At 47.7% G+C, this 18,158-nt stretch overlaps 1 long non-coding RNA gene across 1 annotated transcript in view; it reads left to right on the top strand.

Moving 5' to 3' along the window:
- LOC146867635 (uncharacterized) overlaps positions 1-18,158 on the top strand; it is a 46,543-nt gene that overhangs the window by 23,825 nt on the left and 4,560 nt on the right. Inside the window, exon 2 of the long non-coding RNA XR_014966114.1 lies at positions 17,762-17,875. This is a non-coding gene — a long non-coding RNA (uncharacterized LOC146867635). The remainder of the gene's footprint in view (positions 1-17,761; positions 17,876-18,158) is intronic.

Here is an 18,158-nt window from a genome sequence, read left to right as displayed (position 1 = left end):
GACCGGCAGAGCAGCTTGGCAGGAAGAGCTTGCACCACCTGGTGCTGCTGCGTTCACCGCAACCGGCCCAACATCACCGTACTGGATCTGTACTTGGCAGTGTCTGAGGAGAGGGCACTTACTACACTGCTAAACACTCTCACACAGCTGGAGTGAATTAGACTAAAACCGGGTCTTTAGTGCCTCGGGAACTTACTGTTAACACCGCTGCAGCACCATTGATACTTCAAACTAAGGGGCATATTATCAAGGCCAGGCGATAAACTTATCGCCGCTTTCGCGTCGGTTTTCGGGCGTAAGGTGGTGCTAACTCTAGCGCGTGTTTTGCTGACTTAGCCCCCGTTTCCAGCACGCCTAACTTTGCATCGCTAATGAGATGCAAAGTAGGCGTGGCTGTGAAACCAACCAGGGAAAATATCGCGAAGGCAGCTTCGCGATATTATCAAGGAAGGGTAGAGATTTCTTAAATCGCGTTAAGTATGCCTTAACGCAGGAATTTAACGTTGTTAAATTCTTGATTAAGGCATACTTAACATGTGGGGTGGATTGTGTGGCTAAGACCACAGGCCCCTATCATCAAGGGTATCGCCGTTTTCCATGGAACATCGCTGAAAAACCAGCGACGTTCCATGGAAAACATTGCTATTGCTAGGATAATTATCACCATTGCGCTGAGCGTTGTTAATGCAGCGCCAGCATGGCGATAATTATCTGCGATAGCCGGCGTTAAACATTTTAACGCTATGAGCGGGCAACGATAATTATCGCTGGCCGTTGATAATGCCCCTAAGTTCCTAATAGGTCAGAAGGGAGAGTTCTTGAGTACGGCCTAATGGTTTTCATTCCCTGATGCAGCCACCAGTGAATGGGGAGTAACCCTGGACACGTTACAAGACGGAGTTTGGGATGGGAATTTGCCTGACATCTACTAGAGCCCAGACATCAAGTTGGAGTGGATTGTTACTTCTGAATGTCATATTCCTTTGCATGTTTAGAATTAGAAATAAAATACAACTTTTTCTTAGAAAAGCAAGAATTTGTCTGGACATTGATTTATAGTTTGTACTGTTTGCATTTTGAGTTATGAGCTGTGTTCGCTGACCTGTATGTACATCCCCCTCCCCCTGCACCTCCAAAGGAGCCCTGACTCCTTGACCATAGCTACCTCTGAGAGTCAAGTACAGAAGTGGTACTTTGCCCGGTTGAGCGGGATCTACAGTAGGTCAGGCCCCGGGACATCAGGAGTAAAAGGCCTCAACCTCCACAGTTGAGCACAGTAGCCTCTGCATGCTCCGTGGCCTTCTGAAAGTGGTTCTGACACAAGTCACGAAGAATAATACAGCATCACAAAATTAACAATCACCTATCTCGCGCACCACTAATCTTAATGTTCTAGTGCAACCGGCATGTTCTAGGTTTCCAATTCCTAACACCATTTGACCCTTGGTTAAGTTGTCCTAGTTCGATAGGCCTCGCGATAGTTGCCCCCAAGCCCACAGTCCGTACCTTGGCCCTCGGAGATGTCGGGGCTTGCCGTTTACGGTTATCAGTTGGGCTTCTGTGGCATGGTTATCCATGACAGAATAGCTGCGGCCTTTTTATTGCCCTCTCTGTCTTTGCAACGGCCTCTCTTTGGCAGAGGAAATGGCCGGTAGGACAAGGGCCCGCTCTGCTCCTGCTCTGTTAAGTTAAGCAGGACTTGGCTTAATTTCCAGGCTGTCACTCTGACGCATTTCACCACCTCTAAACTACAGGGGAAACAAACACAGCACACGGAATGAAAGGAAGGATATGAGACCGCCGGACAGCACATCCTCATATCGCGTCAACAGTGTCCAGAAAAGCCAGCGACTTAGCAGTTCCGGCACGTTCCTTCCTTGAAGCCGAGCTACTCTTCGAGGGTTTTTTTTTTCTCCAATATTTCGTCGGCTGACTTATGGCGCTCACTGCATCATCCCCTTGTCTGCCACTTAGGCAGGGCAGGGATAACAAGCAACTTTAAATCTGACTGCCCATACATCATGGCAGAATTCTGACAGCCGTATTTTTCCTCCTCATTTTCGAGGCAGCGCCGCATCTGCAGACAGCGCGAGGAGAGTATCCGCAGGTTTGATTGAAGACGTGTTGTGAGCTAACATCCCCCTGACCACCTCAGGATACAGCGCTGCTGGGAGAAGCTCGCTCTGTAAATCCTAGCCAGTCAGAGCCATCGACCGCGCGCGCCAACTTGTTATGCAGCGCGGTGTTTTCTGCTTAGAACAGCAATGCATTGCCATTTAATAAGATTCTTGTAAGAAAAAAAAAAAAAAGAAATCAGCTTTCGCTAATAAATGCAGTCATGCAGTATTGTGGGAATGCCGGAGTACCGGGCTAAGTCCTGGCTTAGCCCACACAGGGGAACTAGACAATTTCCATATATTTATATGTATGTTCATAAAATGCGCCGTGTTGGAAAAATATAGGCATGGTGTTAATATGTAAATAGAAAGGGATATAGTCACGCAGGACTTTTAACAATGCCATGGACATTAAGAGCTCCTTTTAAAAACGAATTTAATTTTTAGCACTATGATATTACTTTGTTGAAATGTGTGAAAATATTACATTTTACATCGAGCGCTAATTATTTTTCATAAAGGTAAATGATCACGCAAGCATGGCGACATCAAGTTCCCCGTACACAAAAAGGTGTAGCATGACAAACCAACGCACCTATCTTGTCATTCATTTTTTCTATTGGTGTGAATGCATTGTAAGTGTGTTGCAACTGCAGCAGCTGCTTCAAGAGTTGGACTCTCCTATAGGGTCAGTCAGTGAAGGGGGCGGTTTTTAGGTCGACGCCGACCAGCCTGTTGTTTAACATTGGCTTTGTGGTTTGTAACTCACATTTTCTGGCTTTCTATTTGCTGGCTTTAGTTGTTGTATGCTGTCCAGGGTGAGCTTGTCCCTCCCAAAGTACAAAGCCTTTTCATATCAACTACCCTTCCACCAGTGTTCCTTTCTGTAAACCGGCCTGTTCTTATCTTGTCATGTTTGACATGTATTCAGTGACAGAGATGTCAGGCTCTGTCTTCAGAGAGAGCTTAGTGTTGACTTTTCTTTCTCTGACTTCAAAGTGAGAGGAATTATATGACAATCTTGCAGGACACTGGGGGTAGGGAATGGATTTTTCTTGCACACTAAAACATTTAAATGAACTGTGCAAGTATTTCAGAATTAGGAATGCAAGAATGTTAATTCTGAAGTGTGTTGGAAAACAATACTTTAACATGATCAAAACAAATCAATACACTAGTTGATGCCATTTCCACACATTATCGTTTGTGCGCTGTATAGTTTTATTAGTAAAGACTATAGGTCAGTGCAAACGTAAAGGTAATTTCAACGGAAAATGTGTTGTGTGTAATGACAATGTGCTGTGTGCTACAACAACATGCCATTCCACTCTGCAACACTCCATGTCACTGCACTTTACACTCCACAACTCCACTATACACCACTTCCCCCACTACATTCTGTACCACTGCACTCTATTACACTCTGCACCACTGCACTGTACGCCACAGCACTTTACGCCACTTTACTCTACGCTTCTCTACTCTGCACCACTCTACTCTATACCAATGCACTCTTCTCCACTGCACTCTACAGCACTCCAGTCTAGGCCACTCTAATCTGCTCTGCACAACTCCACCCTACACCACTCCCCTCTATGGCACTCTGCAACACTGCACTTTACGCCATTGCACTCTATGCTAATACACTTTACGCCAAGGCACTTTACTCTAGAACACTCAACTCTATGCCCTTGTATTCTATGCCAATCCATGCATGCCACTCTAAACTACTCTGCACCACTGAACTCTATGCTATTTCATTCTACCCTTCACCTCTCCACTTATGCGACTGCACTCTACTCTGAAACAATCTACTCTACACCACTGCACTCTATTCCACTCTATTCTACTCTACGCCAATATACTCTACACAACTGTACTCTATGCCACTGCACTCGAATCAACACCACTGCTCTCTGCTCCGCAGCACTGCACTCTACTTTGCACCACTGCAGTCTAAGACACTGCACTCTACACCACTGAACTCTATGGCACTCTACTCTTCAATACCACACTCTATGCCAATGTACTGTATGCCGCTCTACTCTGCATCACTGCACTCTGACTCACTCACTCTACTCTATAACACTGAACTCTATGCCACTCTGCACTACTCTATGTCATTGTACTCTGCCACTCTACACCACTGTAATCAACACCAAATGCACTTGACTCTACTGCACTCTGTGCCACTTTGCGCCACACCACTCTGCACCACTGCACTCTACTTTGCACAACTCCACACCACTGCACTCTACTATGCACCACTCTAATGTCCGCCACTGTATTATTCAATGCTGCATTGTACACCCCTGAATTCTATGCTGCTGCATTCTACGCAACTGCACTCTATGTCACTATACTCTGTGGCACTCTATGCCAATGTACTCTAAACCTGTCCAATCTACTCTACGCCACTGCACTCTACTGTACTCTGCTCTATGCCACTGCACCCTATGCCACTGCACTCTACACCACTCTACTCAACAGCACCCTACTGTAAGCCACTGCACTCTACACCAATGCACTAGACACCAATGCGCTCCACGACACCCTATGATGCAACACTGCACTTTACGCCACTGAACTCTACATCACTCTACTCTGCATCACTCCACTCTACACCACTGTACTCTGCAGCACTCCATTCCACTGTACTCTATGGCACTATATTCTACTCAGCACCACTCTACACCACTGCACTCTGTGCTACTCTACTATACTCTGCACCACCGCACTCTATGCTGCTGTACTCTACTATCCAAAACTCTAATCTTCACCTCTGCATTCTACAATGCTGCATTGTATGCCACTGTAGTCTATGCTACTATACTCTGTGAAACTCTACTCCAATGCACTCTACACGAGTCCACTATACTCTATGCCACTCCACTGCACACCACTCTACACAACATAACTCTATGCCACTCCAGTACACAACTCTCTATGCCACAACACTCTACTTCATTCTTTGTCATTCCACTCTACAGCACTCCATGCCACTCTCCTCTTCACTGTTAACTTTTAGCCATGCTGAACAGCAGCCCAGTTGGTATATAACATGGCTAAAACACATTAACAAAGCCAATAGCTCTCGCATAGGCGAGATCTATTGGCTTTGCCAATACTTGTTGGTTATTTGTGGGCCTGTTTAATGGTCTGGTGGGCTGTTACCTGCAGCAAGTACAAAGCACATTTTCACTTGAATCTCAAAATATATAAATACATATCCAGCTAGTCTTTACAAGTTTGAAAATTGCATGATTTATAAATGTGGGCATCTTTTTTTTAGCTATCTGGTTCACAGCCGCAGCCTGTGCAGGTAAGTGCGGTGGGGCGGTTGGGCGTTGGGACTGAGTTGGGGGGGATTCGACAGATGACCACAAGAGAAAATTGAATAAATAATTAATTTTCCCTTGTCATCTGTTGTAATCCGTCCTCCACCCTCACCCGGCCCCACTGCCCCACTGCTCTTACCTGCATAGGCTGCGACTGCTGCTTCGCCAATCACGGCCACTTTTATTTTGGTGCCCAGGCCTATTTTCTGTCCCAGTCTGACCCTGGGTGCTTCTTTATCAACAGGGGGCTTCTACCAAACTAACACTTTGAGGAATAACTATTTAAAGATTGCAACAGGGCCAGGTTTCCTTTCAGGCAGGAGTGTCTGGAGGGGGCTCACATGTACAGAGCCAGGGGTAGTGCAAGCACAAGGGTCTGTCGATCATGCGACAAAAAAATTCAGTGGGAAATCGACCACACTCCCTTACTTCGTCGACACTGAACTGCGCCTGATTTTGCTAGATGTACTAATTTGGAACTATTTAGGTCACAGAGATCTCCTCATTCCTGCATTTTCCATATCTGCTGTTGATTTTGATTTGATACCAATTTTGAAAGAAATGTGTCTCATTCAGTGTGTACTGTGACCAATGGGTTTACACACTCTCCTTAAGCAATATTCTTCTGCATGTTCATACGGATCAGTCCATTTTATAGCCCTACTTTGATGACACCTATGGACAAATTCCATACGTTTCCTGAAAATTCGTCAAACAGCTCTAAAGTTATTAGCAAAACACAACAATCTTCTTATGGAACGTCTGACCTAACTATAGTGATGAGTGCCACTCTTTAATGTGTGTGTGTATGTGTGTGGGTGTGTGTGTGAGTGTGTGTGCGTGCACGCGCGCACGCGCATGCATGTGTTTTTGTGTGGGCGTGCGTGCACGCGCACGCTCGCATGTGTTTGTGTGTGTGTGTGTGTGTGTGCGCGCGCAAAACAATCCTTAGGAGGAGAGCTATTTCGCTATACGGGGTGCTTCTGCAAAAGTACCAATACTCTGAATCTGCTCACCTCAAGTGTCTGTTTTCTAGCAGAGTACTTAGCAGAGGATAAGCCCACTGCTTTCCATGTTGAGCTATAAGAAATGTGACAAAGTAGTTTGCAATTGTTTTCAGCAAAGTCTTTAGGCATAGGATATGCTAGTGCTATCTACAATAATTAAACAAATACAAAGGCATTTTACCATTCCAGGAACACCTTTGGATTGGTACTTCCTTAAGCTATGCTGTAATTGCAAAATGCCTTTGCCTTTTTGTTTGGCTCTGCATGGACAGCATTTACTAATCATAATAAAAACATTTTTTCTCCTTTACTAATGTTTATTTAATTTAATTGTTTTATTACATTTCTTAGTCTCTGTATTTCACTATTTTTTGTGTTTCTACAAATACATCAGTATTTGTTGTGTTTTTTGTATGTATTTTGTGAAGGGAGTGGATTATGTTTTCTGTTTGTGTATGATTTATGCTTCTTTCTTATTTTTTGTTGTTGATGGATTTATCCAGTTGTTTTTTTATTATGAATTTGCAAATTTTTATTTTCTACCTTGTAACTTTTTTTTTCCAGTATTTTTTTTTATTGCGCAACTAATTAATACCCCATTGTCAAGCTGTGTGTAGGATGGCTAGATTACAAGGAAGGACCTATGACGGACCTTGCAGTTAAGCCACCTTGGCCGCATGAACCCTGCAGTGCAAGGCCTTTAGCCATCCACAGCAGGGTTTGGCTGCAGTGTCAGGCCTCCATCCACGCCTTGCACCCAACCTGGTGGGGCACATGACCCCCATCTTTTATCATATGCATTTGATCCAGGGTGTGACCTGTAGCATGTACCCTGCACCCAAGTCATGCAGGTGGTCAACCTCTGGGCACATCCCAAGCCTGAATCACAGTGGGCTGCCAACTCTTACTGTTCTTGGCCATCAACGGTGCTCAGAGGGAGTTGGACATATGGCTTGTGTTGCAGCCAGGCCATGCACCTAACCCATCTGTCTCGATGTCTATGTAATTGTGTTTCACAATGTATTTTGATAGGTGCAATGATGCCGTCAGTGATGTAAGTGATAATGTCACTTGGGATGTCATCAATGATGTAACTTGAGATGTCATCAATAATGGCTTGTGTGATGTAATACATAGAACAAGGGGAGCGTGAGTTATGGTTTGCACAGATTCTGATAGTTGTTTTTCCACAGTGAATTTCATGTTTTTTTTTTATTTAGCACGTAAATATGAAACCTGCCTGCATATGGTATTTGTCTGTGTGTGGCAGGCATTGCATTCACTGCCTGACCTACTGACAGGGGAGAGAAGTTGGCCTAACGGCTAGGGCGGTCGACCTTGAATTTGGGGATCTGGGTTCGAGTCTCGGCAATGACGCTGAACATCCTGTAATTCTGGGCAAATCTCTTAATCTCCCCATGCCTAACAAAAATGAATGTGTCCTCATGTAAGGCAACTGGTGCTATGTAAAGCGCTCTGATACCCGATACCTACGGGTCAAGTTCACGCTATATAAAACTCCTTAAAATAAAAAAATTAAAAATGCCCTGCGCCAGACTCGCTGTGGACTGACACGTGGCAATGCACAGGGCCCTCAGCTGTGCGCTTTGGGGGTTGGTCACAGGGCCTCATTTCTAGCCAGACCCTGTGGCCAACAGGCACAGGGCAGCCAGTTCCCTCTATGCACAGCTTTTGCCCAAACACAGTGGGGGTTGTCCACAGGGCCTGGTGTGCGGGCAAGCCCGGAGGCAACTCACCATGGCATGCGACTGTGCACAGAAGGGGTTCAGGACCAGTTCTTACCTTGAGCTAGGTCCTGTGCCAATTTCACCATGGTAAGGAAATCCCATTTTTTTGTTTTTTTGATAAATGTTTTATACTGGAACCCTTCTTGGGTTTTTTGTCTGTTAAACTTTTTTTTTATTTCTTTACTTTTGGTAATCTTTTTCAAACTATTTTCTGAAACTTTGTTTTTTTCTAAACTTTTTTACTCTTTGGAAAATGGCTTTGTGATACTTTTTCAGACATTTTTTTCATAGCACCAAGATTGACACTTTTGTACAGTTCCCCAGAACAAATTATTTTTTGACTGTACGTGGCGAACATCTGTACCCTTAGGTCTTCTTCCTCTTCCACTGCTCGGAGAACTTCTGGTTGACAGGTTCCTTCTCCCCTTCATCCTTTCACCGTATTTGCATTTCTGCTCAGGAATACTCATTTGGGTGCATGGCTCGTGGGTTTTTCAATATGCCCTCCTGCCAAATGAGTACATCCCAGAATGTCCATGCTGCAGGACCTGGGGGCATATCAGCACCAACCAGCGATAATTATCGCTAAGCGCACTTAGCGCTAGGATAATTATCGCCGGCTAGCGTGGATTTTTATCGCTGAGATAGCGTGCTATTAGCAACGCTTATCTCAAAAGCGATAAAAATCCTAGCGCTAACTGCCTAACGTGAGATTATCGCTGGGAACCCAGCGATAATCTCATGAAATGTGGCGTTAGCGTGTTGATAGGGACTCACAAACTTAGCCATGATATCCACCTTCCATAGGATATCATGGCTAAGTCAGTCCTGAAGCAGGCGTAAGGAAAGTAGCGATAACAGGGGTTATCGCTACTTTTCCTGCCGCTATGCTTCATAGCGTGGGGCTTGATGATAGGAGAAATGTCGCTTAGCGACATTTCTCCTGTCATATCAGTTCAGGAACGCCCACTTTGCATCTCATTAGAGATGCAAAGCTGGGCGTTAAGAATAGGTGCGCTAATGCAAGGTTTCACAAGTTTGCGTGACCTTGCTAATTAGGCTATAAAATTATCTCCGCTTTTTGGCCGAAAACAACTGCGAAAGCGGCGATAATTTTCTATCGCCGCCTTGTAAATATGCCCCTTGGTTGGTTAAACTTCATATCACTTCTGGGCACTGCCTTTCTTCTCCATTCTGGGTGTTTGAAACTTTTTCACATGAGAGATTCTCATCTAGAATGATCAGAACTGCTTGGCCAGTGCAAAATGTATGTTCTGCAGGAATAATCACGCATACTTTTGGTAACTTCACAATAAGTTTGCTACGCAAAGATCTCGAAATTACGCTATTGTGCTATACAAGGGAAATATGTGTTGTTTGTGGCAAAAATGCTGTGCCAATGCGCAGGAACAATGCAAGCACCCAGAATGTGAGGTGCAATTATTCTCGCGCTTTTGTTTTTGCTCTACTTGTTTAGCTCTCGTCAAAAATGGATGCCAGGACACGTTTCACACTAAAAATATAGCGCCAAATGCTGGCTTTACATTTTGCATAATTCTGCATAATTTTGTGCATTTTTTCTAAAAGGTCACACAGTTACGCCAAAGCAAATTACTTGAAATGTGCACTCCCCTCGCCAGCCTTTGAAGTTGTTGTTACTCCAACAACATCATCATCCTGATGTATCTCAGCCGAGGACTGGACTGCCCGCTACTACATCCTGATATTTCCTGGCTTAGTCCAATATGCTGTGACGATGTGTGTGTTACAGCAGAGGCTTCTCTGCCTCACTCTTAGGAAAGAAAGCGAAAATGGTGTCTTCCAAAGGATGTGCTCTTTTTTGACAGGGTGCTGACATTTCCTCTGTTTTTTGAGTTTGAGAACCCTTTGCAGCTCCTCTACCAGAAACAATGTTATGGAACCATGCCTCTTTTTCAGGGTTCATGGTTCTCACGAGATCAGAGAGGTGATACTTCCTTTCCGGGTGCTGCAAACCCAAAAATGTGGGCCACAAACCCCGTAGAAAACCAATTGGTTTGCAATATTTGAAGGTAAGGATTTCCTAAGTGCAAATTAAAACCCACACCAGTAGAGGTGTATCGTGGGCCACAAACCCCGTAGAAAACCAATTGGTTTGCAATATTTGAAGGTAGGGATTTCCTAAATGCAAATTAAAACCCACACCAGTAGAGGTGTATCTCAAAATGTTCACCTTTTAAGCCGAATTGGAGTTGAAGTACTGGGAATCAGAAACACAGAATGTGTCCAATCCACCCATGCCTATTTCTGGGGAACTATGGGGGAACTGTTGTTCCTTATGGACCATTAAAGAGGTTTTATTCGTTCCTGTGAAGCTCAGCAGCAAAGAAGACACTCTAGGGGGTATATTCATAAGAACGTGTGATAACTACCGCAAGAGTAGCCTAACGCAACTCTCAACATCTCAGCCCAATGCTGGAAAATTACGCCGTGCCAACCAAGTATTCACAACGCGGCAGTAACATGTGATAGTCACCAGCTAACGCGTTAAATGGCCGAGCAAAATCCAACGCCATGCTGCAAACATGCAAAATGCGAACGCAAAAAAACATGCGACGAGGCCAATCACGGTACAAAAAATCACGAAAACCAGCCACAGGCCTGCAAATACCACGCGTCTGGCGGGAATATGCACCATAAAAAACACAGAAACAACACACCAGAAACAAGCCAAAGCACGTAGCAACATGGATGCAACCTGACCCAGCACAGAGGCCAACGCGAACCCCACAACCCCCACAGACCACCAGCAAGGAACGACCGGGTTGGGGAAGGCCAAGTAGAAGAGGGAGAGGAAGACGGGGTGCAGACCACAGGAAAACAAGACCAGCGTCACGGAGGCGACAGAACACTACCAGCAACGACCCACAAGCAGACCCCCTGGAATGCAGTCGGAGTGCCGAGGAGGCCAATCCAGGAGGCCAAGAGGCGCCAGCATGACGTGGCTACTGAAACCAGGCACAAACCCGCTGCCAACAGGAAGGCAGCAACGGTGACAGGAGGTGGCAGTCCTGCGCCACAGGAGGAGCTGGAGGAAACCGAGGCCATAGTCATCAGTGTGGAAACGGTGCAAGGAGAAGGGAGTTCGGACACAGCTCGAGAGGACCTGACACAACATCAACATGGAGAATAACCAACAGGGACTGGGGGGACGGGGGAGATGGGCACAATGGCACACATGCACAACGAGGCGTAGCACACTGCACACCCACAATGACTCAGGATCATGTCCCTGATCCCCTTGGCACACTGCAGCACACACACATAGCAAGAACAGCACACCCACATTGACGACAACGTGGTACAATGCGCATAGCCGACACTGCAGAACATAGGACACAACTGGCTCCGCACATGCACAGAAACATGCCACCTACATCTGACAGAGCAGGAAACTGTGAAAAGGAAATGTACGCGTAGGACCTCACATCCGTCATGTAGTCCAAATGTACACTGTCCCACAGCAGAATTCAGCACCTCATGAACAGTCACAATGTACATTGTCATACAGTATGCATGAAGACCAGAACAATGCGCAAGCATACATGTCAACACAATGTCAACATGCATCTCCCCTTCACATTGCAGAGGGGCACACAACACCTCCAGCAGAGCATACAAGACAACACATCTGTGATGCCAGAGAGGACCACCACACCTTCGATAACGACACCTTACAACAGACCACACAACAGGAAGCACCCACAAGCACAGCTGGCTCACGACACTTCACCCACCCACACATGGCACCCCGTTGCCATGTGTCAGCACGCCAAAAGGAGGTGGTTGGGGTCCGAACCCATGGAAGGCGAACTAGATCACATACGTTGGTGTCCATTACACTTCAGGGGCCACCCACATCCCACAAAGGAGACCCACGCAGCCATAGAGACACTTGCAGATGCACATTCACAGTACAAAACCACACCCAGGGTCACGCAAATAGCAGTCACACACCCACGTCGGTTCTGCCTACGATGGCCCAGCCCACTCCCCTTACAAATTGAGTGGGTGACGACAAAACTACATGTCCTAGTTCCAACCCGCTGCCTGCGGTGACATGCCTGCATCCGCTGCACACAGCACAATGTAATGTCGTAGGGCCCAGGGCCCTCATGCATACAACAAGACCACAGGGACACACGCAGATATCATGTTGAACTGGCTACGGGCACGTGCGCCCGGCCCCTTTATTGGCAGGGCCACAGGTACAGTAACGCCTGTGCTGGATGTGTGTGGGGTGAGTGTAAGCCAGCACGCACAGAGTACTTGGTGTTGGCAACCACTTGAACAGTGGACACCAATGTAATGGGAACTGAAAACACCTGTATAACAGAGTCAACTGCTGAGCAACATGGAGGGAGACGGAGAAAGTCCAGAGGACACACAACATGCAAACAGAAGTGTCAGTGAGTTGCAGTGCACTGTGGTTGGGGCACTAGAGACGAGCGCGCTCATGTGAAGAAAAAGTCTCGGATTGTGTCCCTTTGAGATATTCCTGATGCAGATGCAGTGTGGTGTGTTAGACCTGCATCAGTTTCCTCAACAACGTCCCAGGTCTCCCACACTGCTTGAGATGACATTGCTGTGCAGCCTCTCCACAGTACAAAACACAATCAGTAACGGACGATGGCTTGCGGGGCACTGAGTCAGTGGCACCTGGAGTGCTGAGCAGGGTATCAGTCTGATGATGGCATCCACGACAGGTGTTTTGCAACTTCGTAAGTGTGTCAGGACCACCTTTTCGACTCTGGTAGATGGTGGTTGGAGGTTGTCCTGGCGGAGATGGCGTGTGCCTCCTGCGGTGATGTGACGTCCGGGCCGGTCCGGACTCGATTTCATGTCTGAGCCCTGGTGGTCCGCAGATGAGGCCGGAGGCAACGGACAGCACAGAGGCCACAGACACATGGTGTTGATGACACTAAGGCATCGCCTCAGAGGCCATCCAATACCCCTGAAGAAGGGGTCCCGGACATGTCCAGCACAGAGTTAGTGGCCCCGGATGCACAGCGGCCAGCACAGGCACCCTGCCACGGGGCGGTGACTTGCGGTGCAGTCAGATGGGCCATGCGACATGAGCGGGTCCTCATCAATGTCCGAGGTGTATGTTGCGGAGTGTTGAGGAGGACAGTGGAAGGTGTCCTCCAGGGCATGAGGCAAAAGGTCTGATGTTATCCGGAAGCAGCAAATGGTGGGGTGGAATGCCATGGCCTCGTTTTCGCCACAAAGTCAGTATCACCACCATGATGGCGACAAAAAACCCAAGTCCATGGACCCAGTCGCCCCCAAAGTCCAACCAGAAAGTGACCATGGGTCTCGGGGAATAGACATCCTGGCACTGGGGCTGAAAGGGGATGCAGTCTGCGATGAGGCCTGTACAATGACATGAAGTCTTCCATAAACAAATCGAGGCTGAATTCGAAGGTGTGTGTGACCTATTCGACCACAGTGCAGGCTGGGGGCAGCGGTCAGCAAGGGCCCACAGCCACCTGTCGTTGGCTCGCGATGCACAGAATTAGTGGCAACAGGGCAGTTGTCGGTAGTGTTCGATCACTCGCCTAACGATGATCCTATTCCCTCCGGGCTGCAACGCGCCATCCTCTCACGCCTCGCCTTGCGTGCGAAGATATGTAATCTGCCTTTGAAAAATCGATGTCCAGTTCCAATTCTTTGACCTACTCGTACGCAGGGTAGGCCGAGGGCAATAGTCCGCGAAGGCCCACAGACACGTGTGGTTGTGATGCTATGCACAGAGTTGGTGGCACCACGTCGAAGGGAGTACACTGATGTAAACTCTGCAATGAACATATGTACTCTGCCATCGTGTAATCAAGGCTCAGTTCCAAATGTGTGACCTACTTGACCATAGTGTAGGCCGGTGGTGGCAGTAGAGTACGTCAACGAGAAAGGTCTAAAGAAGGCCTGTGTTGTGGAGGCTGTGATGGTCTGAGAGGCTGCCAAGTACATGGCCCTCGGGCTTGGAGCTTGCGCAGGCACGTGGTGGGCCCTCCTTAACACACGCCGGTGTCAGAAGGTGATCAGTGTGGCCTGGCTGTGCAGGGGTGGGCCTGACGGCTTCGGGGTCCAGCGGGCGGGGGTACGGCAGGTGCACAGGATTGCAGGCAACTCCGCTCATGAGTACGGCGTTGGCCTCGTGGCGTGGTGAGTGGCGCTGCCCTGGCAGAGACGTTGGGCTTTTCGGAAGAGGTTCACGCCCAGGTCTACGTGCTTTTTATTCACACCCCTATGCTGTCCTGGCATACGCCGGGCCATCTCACTCCACTCACGCTTACGGGGGGACGTAACAGTCAACATTTCCACAAACTCCCCCACTGGCAGGGGTGACATGGTTGTGTCCACTGTCCACTACACTCCATACACCAGCGGTGTATGTTGCCATGGATATGGGTGTGTTCCGCATGCTGCAGTCTGTCCAGCACATCTCCGCCACTCTTGGCATTGTGTACTTTCCCATTCATGGGTCACTTGCCTCCTCCACACATGCCTGGTTGCCACCTCTTCCCACATTCAGCTATTGTGTGGCTGGTGTGCCATGCCATTGATGGCTCATGTTCACGGCTTGCCCAGGTTACCATTGTGAGTTTTTCTGTTGTGTCTGGTGGGTGGGCCAAGGGACTGTGCATTTCTCTTGGTGCCATCCTGGTAACGCTGGGTGCTGATGGACTGTCAGAGGATGAAGGTATCATGCACACTGGCGGGGAATTTGTAGGCAACATCGGTGGAGGTTCCACGGTGTTCGGTTGTTGCCTGCACATTGATGTGAGACGTATGCTTTCTGTTGCAGTGATTGTGTGCTGTGTCACCAGGGGGCAGTGGTAGGACATGTGTGCTGTGGATTGCCCCCAATACGTGCGTGCATCCAGCTATGGCGTATGGTCATTGCTTGGTCTCCAGCGGATCCTCCACATTATGTTGGACGTATGGGGACTGGGGTACCAGGCCGATGGTGATGTCCAGGACAGGTGTGAGGGACTGGGATGTGTCTGGTTGTGTGACTCCTCCAACTGTAGCGGGTGTTGGTTGGGGGGTACAAGGGGCCAACAGGTGCTGCACAGCCAGCAGCTTTGTGTGGGGTGGGATGTTGGTTGTCCGCTGTGTTGGTGCCGTCGGCCTGTTGGGCGTTGTTGGTCATGATGCGTTCAATGGTTGTCCTTTTGAGCCTGTATTGGGCAATAACATTGTCAGGTGTTGGGTCTGTGAGGCTGGTGTGTTTCCTGGGGGTCTGCTGTCTTTGTTAGTGCTGCCTGGGTGGTGGTCCGGGAGGGGGTGTTCTGGGTGCTGTATGGGGTCCTGGGACGGTGGCGGTGGATGTTGTGGCCCTCTTGGGTGTCCGGGCCGCATGACCAGTGGCTCCATGGCATCTGTTGCCCTTCCCATGTGGCTGTGGGCTGGGCTTGTCGCCTGTTTTGTGTTCCTATCGCAGTTCTGGCTGTTCGTTGTGAATGTTGTGGAGTGGTGTTGTCATGGCTTTTGGCACAGGAATGCCTATTCTGCATCTCATTAGCGATAGTTGCGGGCGTCATCCGTGGCGATGTTTTTTGCGGCTGCTATCGCAGGTAAACTGGTGCTGTGGGCTGTTAACACCAGCTTGTGATTGGGGCAATAATTATCGCAATTTTGGCTGTGATAAAGTGCCGTTAAGCCGGCGATAGTTCCTTGTGAATATGGCCATAGGTTTTTCTGTGCTTTCCTTTTTAGGGGACCCAAACCTTTTTTGCTGCTTTACAATGGTTTCTTGCCAGGAAAACAAAAGAAGTGAAATGCAGAGGAACACGCTACAAACATAAATCAAGAATTGGAAGATGCCTACATTGAGTATTCAAGAGCGCCACCAGAATCCATACTATTCAACATAGAAAAACAAGCATTTGCAAAGCAATAGGTCTCGCATTTATAAGAGTTTGAGCTATTGGCATTGTAAAATTACAATGCCTTTTATTTATGTTTTGGTTTTAAAACAAATAAAAGGCATTGTCATTTACAATGTCAGTAGCATAAACTCAACCTGCCACGTAGGGGGTAAAACAGGCTCTACTGAAGACCTATCGGCCCATGGCCTTCACCTCTGGAAGACACGGCTCTGCTTTTATATTTGTCTCATGCACACAGCTCTCAGAAGCCAGATGTGGGCACCGGAGCGCTATACCGAGCCTCTGCAGTCCATAGAATGTAGCCGCACTGCGCCTAGAAGGCCATGCGTACTGTTTGGTCTGTCAAGACGAGCCCAGTTGTTGTGACTGAGTCCGCAGCTCTTTCTGTAATGCATGCCCCCAACCCCGCTTTCGTCACCAGCGGTGGTGACATGCGTGCACGTTCACAGGGCACCCACGTGCACACGCCGCACCCTGGCTAAGCGCCGCGACCTGTGGGTGGAAAAAAGCCCTAGAACCTGAGAGACACCCACATTAGGAGCGCGCTCAGCATCGCTCGTTGTTTTAATGTAAATGTGCTCGAAAGTCTATTTCACTCTGAGAATTGCCCAGTGGGTTCATGGACATGAAGCGGAGGTTTCAAGTTCTAAGCCAGAAAAAAGGTAGCTGAACAGTCCCTGCTTCTAGGCACTCACAGGCTGCTTGCTGTGTTTTAGCTGATTGAGCCCAACAGCGTTTTAAGGGTCATTTTTAATGAGACTGAAAAGTGAAAACCCATTCCCAAAATATAGGGCCAGGGGGACGCAGAGCGAATGTCTACAGGAGGGAGGAAGGAGGAGGGGGGGGAACAAAAAACAGTCCTGTTCCCAAATCATGAGATGGCGACCCCTAAAAATGAATGGAAGTGGGATGACCCCCAGGGCACGAGGTGGATTCAGGACTGCACAGTCTTCGTGGTCGGCGCCCCAACGTTTAACAGCGCTGGCCGCAGGCTTTGGGCAGCGGCAGTCATTGTTCAGAGGCGGCCTCACGCCCTCACCTCAAAGATGCGTTTATACTTTATACCATAGCGCAAAGCTCTCTGTTTGATGTCTAGCCTAGAGTTTGTTCTGGAAAGAGCAAATGACAATCGTCAGTCATACCTTAAAACGTTCACACGCTGTATGTGTTCTAGACAGTGCAGTGTAGCATGCATGCACAATTTAAAATGTTGGAAAATTAAATAGTTTCTCAATGTTAACACCTCCTCGAAGTTGTGTTGTTTTTGGCACCAAGTGCTGTCTAAAAATATTACATTAGTAGACTCTAGGCGTGGGTGAACGTGTGTGGAAACATCCATGCACCATCCACGGAGCACCGCCTTGACACAAAGTAACACAAGACTGCACGTTGCACAGTTTTGTGTTACTTTGGGTTACAATCCAACACAAAGATTGTAAATCCCACCGCAACACTTTGCCTCGGGTTTGCGTTAAAAAAAGGCATACAATCCCAATGCGAAGTCTTCGCAGGTCTGGGCGCCTTTGGCTGTGTAGATGACATACACATTTTATATACCTCGGCTGTTTGGTAGACGTGCTTGGATGATGCAGGGTTTCTCTCTTTTGTTTGTTTTACTAGAAACCAACGCCCCCTGCTGACAGAGCTGCCCACTCAAAGCTGCATCTAACTGTCTGAAAAAACTCCCTGAATTAAATTAGAGAGTGCCCCGTCCTGGTGGGACATCTGGCTCAGGTAGGTTAAAGTTTCCAAGTTATCTTTGTATTTTATTTAAGCCGAAAAAATAAAAAAAAATGCCTTTAGCTAAAAACAGAAACGGAGATAAACGTGCAGAATAAAAAAAGAAGAAAGTGGTGTGTAAAAAGAGAAAATGAACGGAATGAGCGAATTACCAGATTTATATTTGTTTAGAGCTCAAATAACCACACTGCGGCTTCAGAGCGCTTTGAGAATGGCGAGGGGCATCATTAAGTAGGATTAAAAAAAGTGCGAGTGAAAGACTCCAGAGAAGGGTCTG

Source organism: Triturus cristatus, chromosome 1_2, assembly GCF_964204655.1.
Source record: "Triturus cristatus chromosome 1_2, aTriCri1.1, whole genome shotgun sequence".
Taxonomy (NCBI): domain Eukaryota; kingdom Metazoa; phylum Chordata; class Amphibia; order Caudata; family Salamandridae; genus Triturus; species Triturus cristatus.
This window is presented reverse-complemented; position numbering and strand designations above follow the sequence as displayed.